Source organism: Botryllus schlosseri, chromosome 1, assembly GCF_051294905.1.
Source record: "Botryllus schlosseri isolate E-star chromosome 1, Bs_hap1, whole genome shotgun sequence".
Taxonomy (NCBI): Eukaryota; Metazoa; Chordata; class Ascidiacea; order Stolidobranchia; family Styelidae; genus Botryllus; species Botryllus schlosseri.
The window spans coordinates 16,752,852-16,776,380 of record NC_137236.1 but is presented as its reverse complement, the minus strand read 5'-3'; the positions used below and the strand labels follow the sequence as shown (position 1 = coordinate 16,776,380).

The following is a 23,529-nucleotide window of genomic DNA, read 5'->3' as shown; positions in this document are numbered from 1 at the left end:
AAGTTGGTAGTCATGTTTGTCAATCTATTTCAATTCAGACTATGTCAAAGTCCAAATATTTCATTTTGGATTATTTGGATTTACCTTTAGTACATCCGCGAATGGATTTAAAGTTGGCAAATTACCAAAATGATTGAATATTATCGGGTTAGAGATAGTTGGTATTGATTCTATAACTGTTAAAACAGCGGCGTGGAATGTGTGAATAATTCAATGTGACTGAAAGTCGGCGTCAGTAATATTCAGGTTACGGTCGAATCAGAAGATCACGTTAAAAAGATTTCTCAAATTAATTAGAATTGTACCGGATCAACACATTCAAATACGAATCAACTTGAGCTGTGTAGTAAGTTTCATTTCATTCAATTGATACATTGCTTGAATATTCGCATGGTTCTTATCATACAACTAAAGTCAAACACGGACAAAGTGTCAAAAACATATAGCGACCATACCAGAAAGTGTCAAATTGTTGGTTTACGAATCACCGTCTGCGACGACTCTGTGACAAACTAATTACGGAAATATTACCTTGTGAGCGGGCATGAGGGATCGCTTTGTCTGAAGCATTACCCTGTGAGTGTCGTAGGATTTTAAAATTATATCACACCCTTTTGAATAAGCGTTCACTTCACAAAGGATTAGGGTTAGAGCGGAAATAAGTGACAATTTGTCGCTATTCAAGTTACCGACACTGGCGGTCTGTTATTCGTTACTTGTTAAATCTTACCAGCGATATCAAGTTCTGTGACAAACTATCAAAATATTACCTTGTGAGCGATTGGTATGGTTATGACATCAAGTCGTGAAAGATGGTTATGACCGAGACATTATCTTGTCAGCGATCGCGGGGTTTTGCAAACTATTTCACAGCTATTTGAAGTGTTAATTCGTGAGCGTTGTTATTGTTGATATTCGAATCGCCGTCTACGCCGGCTCTGTGGTAAACTAAATACCAAAATATTACCTTGCAAGTGATTCCTAGACTTGGCAAACTATTTCACACCTTTTTTTGCTGAAAGTACGACATGCCGCCCGCAGTCTATACCGAAAGTACGAATCACGACCGCATCCATAAGAAATAAGACCCGCCGCCATAAGAAATATGTGCCGCTCGCCACCCCGGGTTTCGTGTTAGCATCAATAGCCGCTCACCACCCCCGCCATAAGACGCAATAGCCGCATGCGACCGCACCCATAAGAACACATGGCGAGTCACCACAGATCCCCGTAAGAATACACGACAGGCGAATCACCGTCACCACCTATAGTAAAAAAGGCGAGTCACGACCACCGCGGTTGGCTGTGAAACAATTCAGCGCGCAGGTCATTCGAAATATAGGTCGCACTGCTTAATCCTCTTGCAAGCCACGTTTCCGTTTGTGCGGTTATTGTTGGTGACTCGTACATATTCAACACCGCGCGAGAGATGCCTGAAAGTGCGAATCACGACCGCATCCATAAGAACACATGGCGAATCACCACAGATCCCGTAAGAATACATGGCACATCACCGCCACCGCCTATAGCAAAAAAGGCGAGTCACCAACACGAGTTTTCAGGCACATCACCGCCGCAGCCTATACCCGAAAGGGTGCCATCATCACCGCATCCATAAGAGCACATGGCACCTCACCGCCGAGAGGGGGTGTAAAAGGGTGCCATCACCACCACGAGTTTTCACGGCACCTCACCGCCGCAGCCTATACCCGAAAGGGTGCCATCATCACCGCATCCATAAGAACACATGGCACCTCACCGCCGAGAGGGGGGGTCAAAAGGGTGCCATCACCACCACGAGTTTTCGCGGCACCTCACCGCCGCACCCATAAGCCACAATGGCCGTTCGCGAGCGATCGACTATACTACTCACATTACTTGTATATTCACATGATTCTTATCATACAACTAAAGTCAACCACGTTCCGAAGTGTCAAAACATATAGCAAGCACCAGAAAGTGTCAAATTGTTGGTTTTCGAATCACCGTCTGCGACGGCTCTGTGACAAACTAATTACCGAAATATTACCTTGTGAGCGATCGGTATGTCTTTAACACCAAGTCACTAAAATGGTTATGCCCGAGACATTATCTTGTCAGCGATCGCGGGGTTTTGCAAACTATTTCACACATTTTTTGAAGTGTTGGTTTGTGAACGCAGTTATTTGTTGATCGTTTTTCGTGTCGCTGCTGAATACCGAATACTCCTGAATGTAATAGTGCTGACTGGATTAGTGGAATAATCGATACGATAGTGCGCGTTCGAAATCCTCACAACAGATCGCGTCTCCAAAGCGGACGTAGTTAGTGGGTCACACATATCAAAACGCGCTCGCGAACATCTGTTTTTCAAAATCCCGCATTGTACTGCGGTTTAGTGAACTTCCCGTCGGAAATAAGTGACAATTTGTTGCTATTCAAGTTACCCACACTGATGGTTCTGATAGTCGGTATTTATTAAATCTTACCAGTGAAATCTAGTTCTGTGACAAACTGATTACTAAAATTTCACCGCGTGAGCGATCGGTATGGCTATGACACCAAGTCGTGAAAGATGGGTATGTCCGAGACATTATCTTGTCAGTGGTCGCGGGGTTTTGCAAACTATTTCACACCTTTTTGAATAAGCGTTAACTTCACAAAGGATTACGGCTAGAATAGAAATAAGTGACAATTTGTTGGTATTCAAGTCTCGCCGGTGATGTATCTGTTATTCGGCACTTATTACACTTATCATGAAATTAGAGTGAGAACATAAAGCATCAAGTTGTTGTTTTCGAATTTTGATGTCGAGTTGATAAATTTACGCATTCAATTACAATTCAACTTCGGTTGTGTATTGAGTGATAGATCGATATGCCGGAAGTGGTATCTTGTGAGCGATCGTAGGATTTTACAAATATTTCACATCTTTTTGAAGTGTTAGTTTGCGAACGCGACTATTGTTGATATTCGAATCGCCGTCTGTCGCACGCACTGCGTAAATCCTCTTACAAGCCACGTTTCCGTTTGTGCGGATATTGTTGGTGACTATTCAACACCACGCGAGAGATGGTTGAAAGTGCGAATCACGACCGCACCCATAAGAACACATGGCGAATCACGACAGATCCCGTAAGAATACATGACACATCACCAGAGATACCATAAGAAACAATGGCACATCACCAGAGATCCCATAAGAACCATTGGCACATCACGAGCGATAGGGGGTCTGAAAGGGTACCATCACCAACACGAGTTTTCATGGCGCATCACCGCCGCAGCCCATAGCAAAAAAGGCGAGTCACGACCACGAGTTTTCAGGCACATCACCGCCGCTGCCTATACCCAAAAGTACGAATCACGACCCTGAGTTTTCAATACGAGTCACCACCACAGCCTATACCCAAAAGTACGAATCACGACCGCGTCCATAAGAACCCATTACGAATCGCGGCCCCGAGGGGGGTCTGAAAGTACGAGTCGCCACCCCCGGTTTTCAATACGAATCGCCACCCCGCCATAAGAGCCCCATGCAAAAATTAGCCGTTCGCGAGCGATCTACTTAACTACTGGTATTACAATATACGCTTTCGTCAACATAACGACTTGGTGTAGAAATACTTTCACGTTTTTTGAATAACTGGATGCTCGAGACTTGTTACTTGTACGATGTACCGTTGGTGTGCAAACTATAACGACCATTTTGTATGATAGTATGTTTTACTAGTGAGGATAACCATATGATGACTCACCACTTTTCGTTAGCATAGTAGATTGATTTGTGTGTAAGATGTAAGCACCGTAACTAGAAAACATATGCACTCTGTTGTTGGAGTAGCTGATTCATTGCTATGACATGGACATATCCTGAAGCCTTGGTTTGTTGTCTTACGAAAGATGACGCGACCTCGGTGTCGTAAATTGTGTTAACTAAACTCGTACACAATTGTGCTGGACTTACACATGGTATTCGTATACTGTACACATACAAACTTTTGTGTAAACAACTTTGGTGTTTCTGTTAATACTAGTTCTGTGTTGAATTACTTGATTATTATGATACATGAACAACCATTCAGACAATAAAGTTCTTGAGGTATCGAAACAGTTTGAAAGCACCACCAATCATTGTACAGGTTTGTAGCATGAGTGAATATTTTCGTGTAACATGAATATATTTCATATGGCTTTGGTAAGAAATGAGTTATGCAGGATAACCCTACACAACCTACAAAAGTAAAACTTGTTGCGTTTGATTGTATACTTTGTATCGATGTCTTTGCGATGTTGAAAGACGGTTGTGTTTACATTTGCATTAAGCGGAGTAACTCAAGTAATAAATTTTACTCGTTTGAAAATACCGAACAATGGATAACAGTATGAATATGAGCGGTAATTATTTTTCGTAATATACAACCAATCTTCCAAGCATAACTTGTCAAAAATTTATCATGTCATAGTCGACTGTTACGAATTCGACACAAATGTACTTCGATTATTACGATGATGGAAATTACGTTCAAGGGAGTATTTCGAAGTAGTATATTCAGCAATTACCAAATAACAAAAAATATCAAACTGTGCATACAACTCGGTTAGGTAAACGATACAGTTACAAGTCGGATGTAAGCTTGATTTACAGATTACAGTCTGCTGATGTAAAGCTCGACCACTCCAGTGTGTTTATTGCAAAGTATTTGACACAAACAAAATATCGAATGGAGACTTCGGTTTCATTACCAAGCTAGTGAAAATTGTTTTCTGTTGGCCAGGTAGGACACATTTGACAAACATCGTACACGTTGTATCTTCGTGATGGTAACGACTTTCAGCGGCTTGGTTTCATGTCGGGAATTATTATTTGAGGGTTCAAAAAACAATTTCAATCAATGCTACAAATGAACAACAATGCAAAACACGTTTAGTGAATTACAGTGTAGCAAGTACTTTTTGATATTACGAGTGTTGGGCACTAGACACTTCTAGTTGAATTGGATGCATCTAACAAACATATCACAATTTACTTTTGTAATGATCAAAGTCTTAGAGTGTATAACCTCGCGATATTTTACATTTAGCACGCACAATGAGGAGTTACTGAAATGATTAGGAATTGATCGCTAGCTTCGAACGGTACTCGATACTCAAAGTGATATTTTCATACTCTGTAAAGTGCATATGTTTCAATTCTCTGTCACAAATTCCGACAATAAATCGTTGGATTCAATAGTAACGATATTGTGATATACTGATTATACACTTAGTCGTTTCAATTACCCGTTGGGAATCGGGTTAATAAAGCATTTTGCATCGGTTGTTCAATGTATGAATACTGGAACTATTACATCTTTAGTCTTGGGTACTGGAAACAATTACATTTGTAAAATATTTTCTGATATCATAACTTTGAATATAACACCAGCGTTCGATTGTAAGAAATGAAGTCGCAACTACGTTGATCAGACTTTCAAATCTCGTATATTCAAACATATTATGTTAATCTCAAGTCACCTGCAGCGGGTAGTAATTACTTTTGTCTTACAAAATATATCGAGTAATAATTACTTTGTCTTGCAGAATATACCGCGTAGTAATTTCTCTTTCTTACAGAATAGTAACGACTTTTAAAGTTGAATAAAAATGAGGTGTCGTAGGGATATGAGTACAACCGAACTTGCTATGGATTTCAGGTTTTAGTGTTTGTATGGACTCGTGTATGCTTGGCTAACTGCTTGAGTTGGTCGGGTAAGTTACAAACGGATTTACTTGACAATGTTTTCGTGGTTGACTCTTTGAATATGGTAAGATGGTGATATGTCGAGACGTAATACTATTTCCGTACACTCAATTACAACAAAAAATAACCCGCATTCAAATAAGCCGTAAGCTACAAGTGGATTTAAAACTTGATGCTGTTTTGTGGTTAACTCAAGTCAGTGGTCACGTTTGTGTTGATTTCAGGAATGATCATGACGAGTTGGTCGGGTAAATTAGGTAATGTGGTAGTAACTACGACCTTACAGAGGTGCTGACATTCCAATATCTTTTACGCTGTAATATTACGGATTTAATTGTGATAAATTATTTCTCAGTTATTGTTCAGACGTTCAAATCTCGTATACTCAAAATATAATATGTCCAAGTCAAATCGTATATGCACCGATTAGTAAATAGTTTGTCTTCAGAATAGTAACAACCTTTACAATTGAATAAAAAAGACCGAGCATATGAATACAACCAGGATGAATTAATTCAAATTTATGAGTTGCAGTGATATAATCAAGTAAGTGAAAACTAGATTTTTAACAATTGTTAATGTTGTGAATAATTCTTTTGAGTATGGTAAGATGTTAAAATATCTCTTTGACAAACGGAAAGCACGATCGTGAATAGAGTTGTGATGTTTCATTACTTGTTTCAAATCAATGTGTGTATAATATCGAAACGGGACTGTGGGGAAGTTGGTAGTCATGTTTGTCAATCCTATTTCAAGTCACACTATGTCAAAGTCCAAATATTTCATTTTGGATTATCTGGATTTAGCTTTAGTACACCCCGCGAATGGATTCCGACACCGTACTATAACGTTTTTGATAATAAGGACTCGAGGATTTTCAATCAACAATACTGGAATTTTTTGATAATGTTAGAGCTGACAAATGATTAGTTGCGTGATTTTGTTAAGAGTTTGATTTCGTGTTGATAAAGACAATAACTGTATAATACACATACTTGTGATTCTTGATTCTTGTAGAGTTATAGTTGTATTGATTCTATAAGTGCGAAAACAGCGGCGCGGAATGTGCGAATAATTCGATGCGGCTGAAAGTCGGCGTCAGTAATATTCGGTTACGGTCGAATCAAAAGATTTCTCAAAATAATTAGAATTGTACCGAATTAACACATTCAAATACGAATCAACTTGGTTTGTGTAGTAAGTTTCATTTCAAGTTGACAAATTGATACATTACTTGTATATTCACATGATTCTTATCATACAACTAAAGTCAACCACGTTCCTAAGTGTCAAAACATATAGCAAGCACCAGAAAGTGTCAAATTGTTGGTTTTCGAATCACCGTCTGCGACGGCTCTGTGACAAACTAATTACCGAAATATTACCTTGTGAGCGATCGGTATGTCTTTAACACCAAGTCACTAAAATGGTTATGCCCGAGACATTATCTTGTCAGCGATCGCGGGGTTTTGCAAACTATTTCACACATTTTTGAAGTGTTAGTTTGTGAACGAGGTTATTTGTTGATCGCTTTTCGTGTCGCTGTTGAATACTGAATACTCCTGAATGTAATAGTGCTGACTGGATTAGTGTAATAATCGATAGTAGCACGCGGCTGGCCGTGAAACAATTCCACACACAGGTCATTCGAAATATAGGTCGCACTGCTTAATCCTCACAACAAGCCGCGTTTCCGTTTGTGCGGCACGATATACAAATTAACAAAGATTCATTCACATGACTATTTACTTGATACATATTCAACACCGGTCGAGAGATGTATATACCCGAAAGTACGAATCACCGCCACACCCATAAGAACGCATGGCGAATCACCAACACAACCTATACGCGAAAGCACGACATGCGAAAGTACGACGTGCGAGAGATGCCAATACCCGAAAGGGCGATGTGCCACCACGAGTTTTCCATGCGATGTGCGAGAGATGCCTATACCGAAAAGGGTTACCGTGTGAGAGGTTCCATAAGACACAATGACACCATGCGAGAGATGCCTATACTTGGAAGTACGACTCACCAACACGAGTTTTCGAGGCACCGTGTGAGAGATGCCTATACCGAAAAGGGTTACCGTGTGAGAGGCTCCATAAGACACAATGGCACCGTGCGAGAGATAGGGGGGGTCAAAAGGGTCACCGTGCCAACACGAGTTTCGAGGCACCGTGCGAGCGGGCCCATAAGAACCCCTGCCAGGTCACGAGCGATCTATATAACTACTCTTCGATTCTGTGACCGTGTATTGTTTTAGCTCTCAGAAACATAAGGATATTTAGCTAATCATTCTGTTCAGAAAACTTCAGACCATGTCTACAGTATACAATGGGCTCTCATTCTCAAAAGTGGTACATAGAACCACGCTTTCAAATGTCGATACGCAGTGGGCGGTGATTCGTATTGTCTTTTGTATTCAAGCCATCGTGCATCATGTAATCATTACTTTTCTAATCATTAGTTTCCAATTCCTTAGTTACTTAAATCGCTACTGTTACTGTTGTATTGACGATGAGATTTAAGTTAGTAAAAGCCAACGAAACAAGGGCCTTCTGTTTACTGGTACCACAATTTTACTAACTTAAATCTTGGCGTCAAATACATCAGTAACAGTAACAGTAGCGATTCAAGTAACAGAGGAATTGTAAATTAATGATTAGAAAAGCAAACTAGCAACTACTGGGATTCATAAATGGTCCAGATTTAAGTCAAAATAAATTTTGTCAAAGGGAAGTTTTTTAGGATCAAAATCTTCCGTTTCAAAATAGTCATACTTATCACAGATTGTTCTAACGAATCGAGAGAACCACAACAGCGATTTGGGCCGTGGTCAGGGCTTATTTTCCATTCAATGCTGAATTGTGGAAATTAGATATTGTTTACGAAAGGCATCTAGTTATGCAATATCGACAGGCTTATTTTTAATAGCTTATTTTTGGCATGGTTAAGATGTTTCTTTTGCCAGTTTTGGCATCGCCTGGAATTCATATCTGTATACTCGATTAACGATGTAAAACGCTATATAGTCCAATCCACTCAAGTTCCAAATTTGTGTCATCAAAAAGCAGTGTTGGGATCAAGTCACTACCTTCGAGTCATGTGTCATCTCGAGTCATTTCACATTTTGACTCGAGTTAAGTCAAGTCAAATTGAATTTTAGGAGTATGAGTGATGATTCAAAGGCATTGCATTTTGCTCGCTGCGTGGAAGAACAATTAATTGGCCATTTATCTTGAATCAAATGACGAATATACCTATATACATGAAATACAGGCAAACCGCGAGCGCAGCTAGTGGCAAATTTTTAGATTGGCTGATCCGTCTGCACTGGAATCGACTTATATTAAAATCCACCGACCGCGCTTGTGTCAGCAGAAGGAATATTTAGTCAATCTAAAAATTGTCCACTAGCTGTTCTCGCGGTTTGCCTGTATTTCATGTTGTTTGTTTCTATGACGTCATAATTGGTTGTATGGAGTGTAGCTATAGCTATCTATAGATGCATGTTTTTGAAATTCTCCATCAGCTGACGATTGCCCTTGAAGAGTGTCAGCTCGAAAAGATTCGAGTTTTAATAGATTCGAATGTTGTGTGATGGATGATGCTTTCCCAATGCCATCAGTATCGAGTTTAAGTCTAATCATGTTCAAATTAGGCAATTTCAAATCTTTTGTCAACTATCGTGATCACGACACTAAAATACGCAGCAGGACCGTAACTGCCGCACCCCAAAACCCCCAAATGGGGGGGGGGGGGGCGAGCTCGAAGAGGGCCCAAAATTATTTCGTGAATTAGCATAAATTATAGAGTATTATTTGAAAATTCATGCAACTTTTTCAAAAGTTTTTCGCGCTACGCGCGATTTCAAGTTGCCTAATGTCTTGAATTTTGAGTACTCTTCCCTCAAGAAAAAATACGCAAGATTTATAGAAATGGACATGTCGGCATTGGCCATTACCGCGACACGATTTACCAAGACATATAAAGTTTTAGGCCATGTAACATGCGACTCCAGGAAGTGGGCCAGGACGATCGGCAGCGAGAAAACTCACTCTGAAGCTCACAAGACAAATACCATCCCGCAGGGAAAAATTATATGCCAGTGAAGAAATACCAATTTGAAATCATGTGCGTCTTTTACTGTAGTAGCCTATACGTTTGGGCGATTCTATATATTTTGATATAGCAGACAGGAGGTCACTAAATAACATCATGTTACAGAGTCATATCAAAGAGCCCTACAGTTTCCAAGACACCTCATTCAACTCTGCTGGTATGATTGCGTGAGCAGAGAGGACAAGAAATTGATAGCAATAGATATGCAATTCCCTATCTTTTTGACCGATTTTATCATGATTTATCGAAAAATTTTGCGCTTGGCGCTGGCTCAGTACACAGTGCGGCAAATTTCGTGGCAAAGGCGAACAACGTGATTGGGGGATGGTTTATCACCCTATGGTAGCCCAAGACCCAAGTTTTTTTGGGGGGCCTGAAGAAGTGTTGTTTTGATCCTGCCAACGGGTATATGCCCGAAGGTGTTTAATTATATTATTGAGGAGTCCTACCTTTCCAAACACACCTCACCTGTAAATCTGATTACGTGAGCAGTGCGAGGATAAAAAATAACAGCAATGTATATGCAATTCCCGATCATATTGGCCGATTCAATCATTAATTATAAAAAAATTTCGCGCGTCTGGGCGGGATGAGCTGGCCCAGTCAAATGCGACCAATTTAGATGACAAGTATAACGGGAAACAGCGGATAGAATGAAGGGGTCTTGGGGTCGTAGTTCATCATCATTATGTGGGGGGCCCAAGACCAACGTTTGGGTGGGGGCTGACGAAGTGCTGTTATGGCTCTGATACGCAGTGCTTATTACTTGAATCGGTGCACATTGAGCAGTACTATACACGCTCTGTTAGGACACAAAAAATCAGTGACTAAATTTGTGCAAGGCAATTTTCCATCCTAAGCAATGTTACTTTCGTGTAGTGCAGTCGTATAGTTTCAAACGGTAATATTATCTTTCTGCAGGCGTTTAATTGCGTATGCTAAGGACTAGTAGGCTAGTCAATAGACCCCGCCTGCTGATAAATCTGTTTATTTATTGATTATTACCAGTCTGAAAAATTAATTTAAATATTTTCTCGTCAGTATTTATAGTTCACAGTAGGCCTACCCCAAATGCCCAATTTGTAGCTTGCACTGGCTGTTACTGTGGGCAATTCCAGTTTCTTTAACGGAGTTCAATAATTTACGAGCTATATTTGGTATACGCCAGAGTGCGCGTTCTTGACTACATATCCTGGTCATGTCTAAGGAACATTTTGATGCAGCTGTCATAGGGTACTCTGTTTATCAAAAGTAATCCGCCTACCGGACGTTCCCCACTGTATTTACCGATCTTGTTTCGATTTATTACTGGATTGCGCTGGATAGTAATTGTTTCTTTTATGCAATATACTGACACTACTTCAAGATCTCGTATATTTATATTGGAAAACGTATGGGACTTTGCGGCGCAGGCAGCTGGAGTAAGACCGCTGTATATCTAGAAACGTATAGGCAATTCAGCGACCGCAGCACCCGCACCAGTCACTAACGTTTCGGAGAGCGCTGGCGCCCACTTACGGTATCCCTGATTCAGCCTATGTTTTAGGTTATAATGGTAGCAGCACACTAGCTATATCCGGTTCACCCCGCGTTCGGCGCAAAATCCACGTTAAATATGAAGAAGATGGATTATTATTTTTTAGAGATCATTATCAAGAATCCACTTGTAAATCAATCTTATGCTGTCATTCGGATAAATATTATGCGTCATGAGAATTACTAAATAATCATCAGTCAACAACAATACTTCGCGTTTTGATCAGACATGGGGTAATCGCGATTAGTAATCGTAATCGATTACGACGATTACAGCAGTTTCAAGTAATCGTAATCGCAATCGATTACATTCGAAAAAATTCCGAAGTAATCGTAATCGTAATCGACTACTTCCCATATCTAATCGATTTCTCTGTGAAAGAACGATTACTTTTTATTTGTACAAGGACTATGACATAAACTGAACAATGAACATTTCGTGACAGCACAAACGTCTGATTTTCAAACGCCACTGCTCATTATTACGTCAGAAGTAGCCTATTAGCTTTGCTCGTCATTGCGTAAGAAGTATCGACAGTAAATAGATATTCGATGTACGACTGTACGTACATTAGAGTGATTGTAAGAACACCCACCGTGATGTTTATCAGGTTACCAACACGTTCCACACACCACTACCTCGCAGCAAGATAATTAATCACCACTCTGCCTAGTTTAAAATAGTAACTTGCGTATTGATGTTTGGTTATGCATAGCTAAACGTAGTTTGACCGTTGCTGCTTGGCGAGCAGTAGGCCTATGTAGTACGTACGTACACCGGAAAAGGATTTGAAATTTTGTACTCGTCAAATAAAACATAACGGTTTCCACAACGAAGCATTAAAAATCAACAGCTGCTGATATACATAACCGAGCTGTGTTTTTTCGTTTCTCGTAACGGCAGCTTGCAGTCCATTATCTGCAACAAGTTGAAGACAGAATTTTATGTTCTCGGCATCTTATTCTCATATGACTCTACTGAAACGGGCGCCAATCGTTATTTCACAATTCGTACTCAATATTGGGCTCTGCCGCCATAGCCATGGGCTTATATACCATGTTAGCGTAGGTTGTAGCTAGAATCAGTACCAAAACAGCAATTCGTCCCCCAGTCCAAACGTTGGTCTTTGGCCCCCATAGGGTGGTATTTTAAAGTTGAAGACTGAATTTCGTCAATAATACTGGTAATTGCATTATACTACTATTAATTTTTAAGCATCTCTCAGCACCCGATGGCAGTGTTGGGATCAAGTCACTACCTTCGAGTCACGAGTCATCTCGAGTCATTGCACATTTTGACTCGAGTCAAGTCAAGTCAATCGATTTTCAAAGGTGACTCGAGTCAAGTCAAGTCACTCGTTTTTTGGAGGTGACTCGAGTCAAGTCAAGTCAAGTCAAGTCAAGTCAAGTCACGAGTCAAGTCACAATTCAAGTCAAATTGAATTTTTGAAGTATGAGTGATCATTCAAATTCATTATATTTTACTGGCTATGTTAATGAGATCAATTGGTCATTTATCTTGAATCAAATAACGAATATACAGTTAATTATACATGCAAAAATGCGTTGTATCGCTCACGCACACGTAGAACTGCTAATAAAATACGTAAGTAACTGTATAGCTATATCAGGGGTGTCAAACGTACGACCCGTCAAATGATTTCATTCGGCCCGCGAAGAAATTCTGAGTATATGGTGAAAATTGCGTGATTTTATCCAACACATTTCCCGAATTTGCTGTATGAAATACTACTAATAAATATTCCTTCAAGATAGCAAATTTCAAGTATGTTCATAGGTCACATTATAACAACCCGACAGCGGAGTTGTGATTGTAGTTATCGTCAGGAGAAAATCGCTGACATTAACACCCAATTCCGAGAATGCGAAAAAGTGCGTATACTGAGTTTAGGGTTAGTAATATTTACGAATCATTTGACTGGTGCGGCCCGCGAGCGATCTGTGTATTTGATTTCGACCCGCGACGTCCGTCGAGTCTGACAACTCTGAGCGACATCTCTTATCAGCAAAAATAGAGGGTCGAATCCGAAAGCCTCGAGAAGATGAAAGAAATTTATATCGTTCAATACACTAGCCATCTATAGACATCGGTGAGGATATAAATACATAAAATATATTTGTTAGATTTAAATCATACAAGAGGGTTGGTAAAGGTGAGCGCCGTGCAATGTAAGGACAGAGCCGTCCAATAAACAGCGATACGTTGCTAATAAATTAATCTGCTATTACGACAAGGCAAGCTGTGATCATTTCGTATGCGGTCAGTGTATATGTGATGTAACAATGCAGGATCAGCGAAACGTACAATCAGTGAATGACTGGTTGCTCTCACAAGTTACAATGGCGTATCGTGAATAATCCGAACATGCACAGAATACATTGATTTAGTCGACACCGTTTACTTGATGACTTGAAATTGACTCGTAAATTTTGCTCCGAGTCACGAGTCAATCCACATTTTTGAAGCGCCGAGTCAAGTCAAGTCAAGTCATTTTTGCAAAGTGACTCGAGTCAAGTCAAGTCATTCGAAAAAGTTGACTCGAGTCTGACTCGAGTCAAGTCATGACTCGAGTCATCCCAACCAGACATGGGGTGATTACTTCATGAATGTAATCGATTGCGATTACGATTACTTCTGAATGACGCGATTACGATTACGATTACGATTACAGCAAAATCAGGAAGTAGCCGATTACGATTACATTGGAAAAGTAATCACGATTACTCACGATTTCATTTATTTTGCATCTTAGAAGTTATATCGGAAGACAATATATGGATTGCGCTGAAAAGGCCTAATGAGCTAACAATCCTTTAAAAAATATGCTTCATTGGCTTGTTACGTCATGATGTACCGATTGCACATTTTTATAGAGGTTCGATTTATCGCACTCAACGATTTGCATTCTTGCCAGGTCCATAACCGCCGCCCCCTCAAATTTCCCAATAGGGTGGGGAGTGAGATCGAACTAAGGGGACCAACATAAATTACACAGTCTTTTCGAGAGATTTAATTAACTTGAAAATTCATCATCATCATTGGTTTATTAGCAATTTTATCAGTTCAATACACCACAAAAAATGCGATACAATGAAAAGACAGGAAGATGTCGAAGCGACAAGGAGTAGTCTATGGAATCTGACACCCACCTTGGCCTAGGCGATGTAAAGAGGAGGCATGCACACTGAATGAAAGTAAAGAAGATAGTATAGAAAAAGAATGCGACAAGAAATAGGGCGGCATGTCATGGGAAGCGAGATCGATAGGTCAGTCGTGGTCCGGTAATCTTGAGGATGGACTGTATTTATTTAGTAGTAATTGTTTGTATTTCGACTTGAATGTGGACATGCTCGTCGACTGTCTGATGGCCGGCGGGATACTGTTCCACACATCAGGTCCGGCATATTTGATGGAGCGATGATCTTTTCGGTCGATCACATGATATTTGGACGACGTGGACGCGCGTGTGTTGTACTTGTGCGCTTTTGATTCAGAGGTAAAGAAGTCATTGAAATATTCGGGGCAACGACCGCAGTGAAACTGATACATAAACTTTGCGATTTCTAGTTTCCGCATATCTTCTATGTTTAGGACGCCAAATCTCTTCAGCAGCGACTTATTGGATGGGCAGCCAGGCCCTTTTGGAGCCCTAGCTATGATTCGGAGTACTTTATGCTGTAGTTTCTGCAGTGGCTTGAGTGCAGTTTTACTGGCAGCCCCCCAACAGAGGATGCCATAATGTAACTTCGATTGGATTAAGGATTTAAAGAGTATCAGAAGAACCCATGCTGGCATGAAGCGCCCAAGGCTGTAGAACAGGCCGCACTTCGGTGATAATTTAGTTTCTAGGGACTGAATATGACTCTTCCAGGACATGTTCGAGTCCAGTAAAACTCCGAGATATTTGGCATTATCTGTGTTGGAAACGGGCTGACCAGCGATATTAACGGTTAGGTTATTTTTTGAATTTACTGTCAGCAATTGCGATTTCGAGGCGTTTATGCAAAGGTTGTTCTGGGCCGTCCACTCATGGACTTTGGGCATTTGGTCACCAGTCAGGGCATCCAGCTCTGCCGTCGAAGATGCGGAAGAGAGGAGGTGAGTATCATCAGCGAACAGTGTGGTGTTCAGTGAGGAGGTTTCAAAAATGTCGTTGACATATAAGGTGAAAAGGACCGGTCCAAGTACTGAGCCCTGGGGCACACCACAGGTCACCGGGTGAGGAGAGGACAAGGTGTCTGAGATCGCAACCATTTGTTGGCGTCCAGTGAGGTAACTTTTCATGAGCTCAAGTTGTGGGCCCCGAAGTCCGTAACGCGCCAATTTCGAGATGAGAATTTTATGATCTACGCAGTCAAACGCTTTTTTTAGGTCGAGAAAAATGCTACATCCCACATTTCGCTTCTCTGAGATATCATAGTACTGTTCGGCCACTGTTAGGAGGGCATGAGCGGTTTGGTGTTTGTTTCGGAAGCCAAATTGTTGAGGGGAAATGACAGACATTTTGGCGAGGAATGAGGACAGGCGGGAGAGGAGCAACTTTTCGAATACAATCCCGATGCATGGGAGAACGGATATCGGACGGTAGTTGGTGACATTAGTTCTATCCCCAGCTTTGTGTACAGGGACTACTCTGGCTTTTTTTAGATAGCTTGGGTAGACTCCATTTTCTATCATGAAGTTGAAAAAATGGGCCATATATTGACCGATATGCAGGCTTATCATTTTTAAAAACCATGATGGGATTTGGTCATAGCCGTCGGCCTTGTGCGATTTCAGTTTGTGGATGGCTACTTCTACTTCGTATTTGGTCGTAGGTTCAAGCACAATTGACTGGGATATCGATCTCACCTCTGACCTGGCCGACACAGGTTTTGTAATAGAAGAAGCAATATTTGGGCCTACGTTACAAAAATATTCATTGAAGTGATTCGCGATGGCCGCCGGGTCTGAAAGTTTGTTTCCGGTATCCGAATTCACAATTTCCGAAACAGACTTATGGCCTTGTTTTCGATGTAGGAGAGAGTTAAGTCCTGACCATGTTTTTCGAGTGTCCTTTATGTGTCTGTTGAAAAATCTCTCATTGTACTTTGCTTTTGCCTTGGAAATGAGATGCACGGTGCGATTCCTGAAACGTCGAAATCTTTCTCGTTCATGTTCTGGGCAGTTCTTGGTGTCTATTCGGTTATGCCACCGGTTACGTTTACGGATAAGTTGAATCAGCTTTGTGGTCATCCACGGATTTCGCTTCAATTTTCTTTGACTTCTCGAAAGGCGCTGTAGAGGTGCAAATTGTTCCAGCAGTGATTTGATAGCAGACATAAACTCTACAAATTTTTCGTCAAAGTTGTTTACGGAGATGTTACGGAGAATTCTCTCTGGATAGCTTGGTTTTGAAATGCATACGTCTCCTCCTAAAAAGAAGCATACATAATTTATAGTAAGGTTGCATTTAAAACTAATGGTTGTTTAAAACACTTTGTTTAAAGCATGTTTGAAACGGTGTTTTAGGAACAAACTAAATTGTGTTTTTAACGTTGTAACATTATGCCATAATTGTGTAAACACTTTCCAAAAAACATTTTGTATGAGCCTACGAACAATTACCACCCGATTTGGCTGACGTACATCGATGTGGGATGGTTGGTACCCTCAAAATAGTCTGTTCAACAGTTATGGTCCAGATATTTCGTCAAATGAGCTGTATTTACCCTATATTTTCAATTGTTACTCTCAATCCACTAGGACGTCACAATCTTATATTCGTGACGTCGTGGTTTTTAAAAAAAAAGTTTTTAAACAAGGTCTTGTTTTAAACATGTCCGTTTTAAATTGCTTTTTGTTTTAAATGCAACCCTAATTTATAGTAATAGGCATTTAGGTGCCAGTCAATACCGTGTCACGACACACCAAAAGATATACCCCGTTTCGACCAACATGCGACTTCACGAAGTGTGCTACTAAAGAAGGACCTTGGTCGAAACTTTGGGTATGTGTCCATTGTCAATAGCCACGCTGGGTGGACGTGACCAATAGTCCGGTCCTTCCAATCCGAGCTCATAATGCAAATGCCACCCGGGGCACCCACGGAGTTTTGAAGACATGACAATTTGTGTGTGCGTGTCACCAAAGTTCTTGCGCCACTTCAATATCTTTTGATTATATAACAGACCACTGGTCACGAATTAACAATATAAACTAAAGTAATTATAACTAGATACCGGACGTTATAAATATGAATTACGTGCTCCGAGCTCCACAGGTAAATCTGACCATCGGGGCTGAGAGAGGATTAAAAATTAATAGTAATATAATGCAATTACTAATAATATTGACGAAATTCAGTCTTCAACTTGAAAATAACACACTTATGGGACCAATCACCAACGTTTGGACTGGGGGACGAATTGCTGTTTAGGTCCAGATTCTAGCTACAACCCACGCTAACATGGTATAGAAGCCCATGGCCATGGCGGTAGGTCCCAATGTTGAGTAAAGAATTGTGAAATAACGATTGGCGCCCGTTTCAAGTAGAGTCATATGTTTGTTTGTTTATTTAACACATACAACAGTGGTGTTTATCGCCTATTAAGGTCATGTACACCACGACAATGATATTAGTAATGTTCAGGATCTTTGCTTTTCGCAATCTTTGCGGACGACTTACACACTCGCGCGCTTCCTACTTCAGTCTCTCTCTCTTTTATGCATCCGGACTTGTACGTTACTGCCGACTGGCGCGGCTCACCATCGTACTGGGCTTTTTGAGACACTGCTAAGGCAGTGAGGTTAGCGATGAGGAGCCCAGATAAACCTCCGACACATAGAAGTTGGTTCGAACCGGAATTCGAACCACTGCCATTGGTGTCGTGACGCCGGCGCTTGACCAACTGCGCCACTCGCTTCCCCATTGAGTCATATGAGAATAAGATGAAGGCGGGGCCCGATGAAGCGAACATAAAATTCTGCCTTCAACCTCATAAGACAATGTACTGCAAGCTGCCGCTCCAAGAAACGGCAAAGACGGCTGGGTTATGATATATATCATTAGCTGCTGATTTTACAGCTTCCTTGTGGAAACCGTAATGTTTTATCTGGCGAGTACAAAATTTCAAATCCTTGTCAAACTGCGTTTAACTAAGCATAGCCAAACATCAATACATAAATTACTATTTTAAACTACGCAGAATGGAGATTAATTATCCTGCTGCGAGGTAGCGGCGTATGGAACGCGTTGATAACCTGATATACAGCACGGCGGGTGTTCTTACAATGACACTAATGTAGGCTACGTACATCGAATATATATTTATTGTGGATACTTCTTACGCAATGACGAGCAAAGGTAATAGGCTACTTCTGACGTAATAATGAGCAATAGCATTTGGAAATCAGACGTGCGTGCTATCGCGAACCTGGTATAATATATCTTCCTTGTTCACGAATGTTCAGTTTATGTCATAGTCCTTGTACAAATAAAAAGTAATCGTTCTTTCACTAAGAAATCGATTAGATATGCGAAGTAGTCGATTACGATTACGATTACTTCGGATTTTTTTCGAATGTAATCGATTGCGATTACGATTACTTGAAAATGCTGTAATCGTCGTAATCGATTACGATTACTAATCGCGATTACCCCATGTCTGATCCCAACACTGCCCGATGGTGAGAATTACCTGTAGAGCTGGGGGCACTCAATTCATAATTATAATGTCTGGTATCTTGTTATAATTACTAACGGTTTCGCACCGACGTGTCTATTTTTCGACATGCCGGTACGAGAGAAGAGTACCGTAATTGAAACCACGATATATTACATATTAATCGTGCTAGGTCGTTGCTGTTCATTTCTGTGAATAGATATTGTTCGTACAAGTTCACTGATACCTTGTTATTTGATATTTATTATATCGAAGACGTCAAAATCATATATCAAACACCGTAGATGAATATGTTGCAAAATACACTGTGTCGGCAATTCGCGCGTCATTGACCACTCTCAGATAACGTTCTGTATGTTTCGTTCTAGCCGTCTTCGGGCATAGTTGTTTCAATATGTGAATAGCTAGTGTCCATACAAGTCCACACGTATCTTCATATCTTATATTAGTTACATCTAAGCTGATCAAAAGCTATGTGATAGGCCGCGTGACAAAAATATCCGCCGAAGCATCATTTCGCAGACACGCACGTTCCTCATACCCGCCATATACACTGTCGTTTAGTTGGTTTTATTCGTCATAGCCAGCTGTAGTTTGTTGCTATGAATAGCGATTGTCAGTTTCTGTTTATATTTTGCTAAAGCAACTATACTAGTTAGCTCTATACCGCTCAAGGTTTCATTTGAAAACCGGGAAGCGAATTCCGTCAGACTACCGTACCAGCTTCAAGCACATGGCTGAATACCCGTCACATAACGTGAAATAAATCGTGTTCTAATAGCCATAAACATTCATAGATTGTGTCTGTGAATTGTTGTCGCCTATATGATTCTAAATAACGGCTAATGGTAAAGTATAATTCGGAATACATACAATATTACTCAGCGATTATACCTACGCTAAAGCGTGCGTCAGGGTATACAAAGAGCTGTCGTACATCGATATATATCTTACGTTGTAGTAATGATAAGCATTAGCAGCAAATCATTATGGTAAGGACTGTAAATATCCGTCTACGAACACTAAAATGACTAATATAGGGTCACAACAGTTTGAGTTTTAAGCCTTAGAAGTTACCATACGCGCGCGCATCTCGCGCCATGACTCACTCTCTCGGCGGTCTGCCGCGAGCTGACTAAAACGGTCGGCATTGTTTTGATTAGAAATTAGCGCCTGCTAGACGTAGACCGTCTACTCAGGGCTCACTAGAACGATGAATTCTGAGCCTATACAATACACCAGACTGTATCGTCGTCGAATACCTATACTAAAGGTTCATAAAGTACGTAATTTAGCATGTCTGTTCCCAACTAACGTTTTTTCGGCTTGCTCTTCATATAAGTAATCAGACACGTTCTCGGTAGCGATTTGGATGGCGCAATCAGTTGCGCGTTGTAATTTTGAATCGAGCGACACCTTGTTTACAGTGTTCGGATCCCAGGAAACAACAATTTTTCGATTTTGAAAAATGAAGTAAAATTTTTCGAAAATGGCAGCCGGTGCCAATCGGTTGTTCATTCGTGACCTCCGGTCTGTTAAACAATCAAAAGAGTACGTTGTATGCCCAACGTAGCAGACTGAAAGAAAACCTTTTGTGAGACGCACACACAAATTGTCATGTCTTTGATGCTCCATGCGTGCCCGGGTGGCATCTGCATAGTGGGCTCAGATTGGAAGGATCGGACTATTAGTCACGCCCACCCAGCGCGGCTATTGACAATGGTTACATACCCTAAGTTTCGGCCTAGTTCTTTATTTAGTAGCACATTTCGTTAAGTCGCGTGTTGGTCGAAACTGCATATGTCTTTTGGTATGTCGTGGCACCATATTGACTGAGACCTAAATGCCTAAAATTACTATAAATTAGGGTTGCATTTAAAACCAAAAGCAATTTAAAGCAAACATGTATGAAACAAGGCCCTTGCTTAAAACATGTTTTTTTAAGCCATTACGTCAGGAATATTCATTTGGGACGTCATAGTGGACTGACATTGACAATTGAAAATATAAAGGGTAAATATAGTTCCTTTAACGAAATATCTGTACTATAACTGCTGAACATATTATTTTGAGGGTTCCAACCATCCCATATCGATGTACTTCGGCTAAATCGGGTGGTAATTGTCCGTAGGCTGATACAAAATGTTTTTTGGAAAGTCTTTACACAGTTATGTCATAATTTTACAACTTGAAAAACACAATTTAGGTTTTTTGAATGCCTTTGTTTAAAACACTGTTTAATACATGTTTCAAACAGAGTGTTTTAAACAACCATTTGTTTTAAATGCTACCCTACTATAAATTACGTATGCTTTCTATCTTGAAGGGGAGATGTATGCATTTTAAAATCAAGCTATCTAGAGAGAATTTTCAACCTAATTAAATCTCTCGAAAATACTATGTAGGTTTACGAAATACTTTTGAGTACCGTTCGTGCTCGTTCCCCACCCTATTGGGAAATTTGGGGTACGGCAGTCATGGATCTGGCAAGAATTTAAATCGTTGGGTGCGATAAATCGTCCTTTATAAAAATGGGCAATTGGTACATTATGACGTATCAAGAAAATGACGCATCTTTTTTAAAGGAAGTCTGTTATCTCATCAGTCATCAGGCCTCCTCAGCGCAATCCATATATTGTCTTCCAATATAACTTCTAAGATGCAAAATAAATGTGATCGTGAGTAATCGTGATTACTTTTCCAATGTAATCGTAATCGTAATCGACTACTTCCTGATTTTGCTGTAATCGTAATCGTAATCGTAATCGCGTCATTCATAAGTAATCGTAATCGCAATCGATTACATTCATGAAGTAATCACCCCATGTCTGGTTTTGATTAGTCTGGTAAATCACCATTCGGGTATTCGCTATATGATTTTTTGCGGAAATTCATCTTAATCTGCTCACTACGAACGACACTGAATAAATTACTTTACCCTCAGCTGACATCCTTTAAAAGTGGGCATATCGTTGATATAGCTAGACCAGGGGTTCTCAACCTTGGGAGCGCTACCCTTGGTGGGGGGGGGCGTGAAACATCTGAAGGGGACGCGAAGAAGCGGTGACCTGAAAAAAAATTTCGTGCTCCGCAATATTTACCTCCAATACATGCGTGTTTCTCCCTATATAAATCCCATTTCATATTTTTTTTATTCTTTCATTAACATTCATAACCGACCATACCACCTGTATGTAATCTGTTGGGGTTGCTAGCATCCCAGTTGGATTTTGTGATATGACGATAAGGGGGGCGCGAAATTTTTCATTATCAAAAAGGGGGGCGCGTCTAAAAAATGGTTGAGAACCACTGAGCTAGACCAAAGACCTTATGATGCCGGTAGCTATTTCGTCAGAAGTTATACATGGCAGTGAGACCACATATATTACCTACATTATATTCCTTTAGAACTGTAACACTTTTACAATTTTGACCCTTTGCGATGTAGTGTCTGAGAATACGTTTCCTTCAGTCCAATTTTTCTTCAAAAATTTGTACTCTGTTTGCGTTTTTGCTCTTCTCAGAATTTCGTTGTTATATCAAATACCGCATTTATAAAAGATGATAAGATAGAAAACACGATAATGCTATTACCGGATAGTGGCGCATAAACAGCGTCCATATTACTGGTTTAATATTAATATATACTCTTGAAAGCATTTCTTCATAAAAAATCTCAACGTTCGCTAGGAATGTGCAAGGATGAAGGTCGCGTGGTAGGTGATATGTGTGACTAAGCTGGCGTAAAGCTACTTAAGCAAACATGTTGTCGAATGAAGCGTATTCGAGTTCACATACCTATTAGGGATGGTGTGAACCTCTGAAAGGTTCAGGTTCGTGTGAACGTGAACCTTTTTAAAAGGTTCTGTGTGAACGCGAACGTGAACCTCATGACGTCACGTGACGTCATATTGCTAATTCCAACCCTCTCTTTCAATGAAGTGATAGCCTATATTAATGTACGCGATACCCAGCGACGACTCGGGCCACATAATGCCACAATGCTGATGTACATATTGGCGTTTTAAACGTCGCTAAATGTATCAACTGAGGCAATCAAAGGATATAATACTCCCATAAAATCAATATCTTCCGTCGCTTTGCCAACAATTTCGACGAAGACTTACCAGGGAATATAAGCTTACGCCTTAGCGGTCCAGGCCAGACCGGACAATGTATTCGGCGTCTGAGTATTGCTACATTGATATTGAGCAGAGTGTAAAACGGGTTCCTATACCTGCTACCGATATTACCCAATTAACAAGTTATACAGCAGTAACCAACACCTCAATCGCACGGATTTGGTATTTATGATGTAGTAAAGATATGAAGTCAAGATTAACCCCTTACGCCTGCTAGATTTTTTACATCAGAAAACGATATCAATCTCATTGATTTGTTGAATAAGCATCATTCGCTGACTACGTATTTCGCTCGTGATGTTGTGTGATTGCAGG

General features: G+C 40.5%; 1 protein-coding gene across 1 annotated transcript in view; it reads left to right on the top strand.

Annotated features, from left to right (window-relative positions):
• Positions 1–23,529, top strand: part of LOC145439116 (uncharacterized) — a 289,490-nt gene that overhangs the window by 183,037 nt on the left and 82,924 nt on the right. The gene's annotated exons all lie outside the window — the stretch shown is intronic.